This window comes from Halichoerus grypus, chromosome 7, assembly GCF_964656455.1.
Source record: "Halichoerus grypus chromosome 7, mHalGry1.hap1.1, whole genome shotgun sequence".
NCBI classification, from domain to species: Eukaryota; Metazoa; Chordata; class Mammalia; order Carnivora; family Phocidae; genus Halichoerus; species Halichoerus grypus.
In genome coordinates this window covers 41,065,690-41,066,370 of record NC_135718.1, presented here as the reverse complement: position 1 = coordinate 41,066,370, position 681 = coordinate 41,065,690, and the positions used below count along the sequence as shown (strand labels likewise).

General features: G+C 40.4%; 1 non-coding gene across 1 annotated transcript; it reads left to right on the top strand.

Moving 5' to 3' along the window:
- LOC118542739 (U6 spliceosomal RNA) lies at positions 1-104 on the top strand. The gene has a single exon (XR_004920744.1). It is a non-coding gene; the product is annotated as a U6 spliceosomal RNA (small nuclear RNA).
- Positions 105-681: the final 577 nt, after the last annotated feature.

Genomic DNA, 681 nt, shown 5'->3' with positions numbered 1-681 from the left:
GTGTTCGTTTCGGCAGCACATCTACACAAATCACAGTGACACAGAGATTAGCGTGGCCCCTGCGCAAGGATGACACGCAAATTCGTGATGTGTTCCATTAAAAAAAATTGTTGTCCATGCACTGTGAGGCTCAGAAGAGAACTATGTATGTCACCCACCCTAAGAGCTGCCCCACCCCTTCCCCTATTTAAGACCCATGGAGATCTGTGCCGTCGGCAGACCCCCAGCACCTAGTCTGACACCTTAAACAAAATCAACTGTCAATAAATGTCAGTTGTGTAAATCAAGGAAATCCAAATAATATCAAAGGAAAACCCATGGAAAAAAATAAGCAATCACTAGTGATCACTAAGGTATGGTTAGTGACTCAAGATATAATTTGTTTTATTTATTTCATTTTTGGAATAATGACTGCTGCATTTGAAAATTATGATCTATGCTTATTATAAGGATTTAAGAAAAAAAAGAAAAGTATAAAGAGAAAAAAAAGTTAAAATATGACCCCTGATTCTACCACCTAGAGGAACCATTGTTTGATTTAGGTGATCATCAGATAGCTGTGTGTGGGGAAGGGTGGGAAGGAAGAGGGAGGAGAGAGAACGCCTAGAATGTAAGCATGTAGGGGCGTACACATCTGCCCGGATGTTAATAGGTCTAATGAAGAAAAGGGTGAGATTCCAG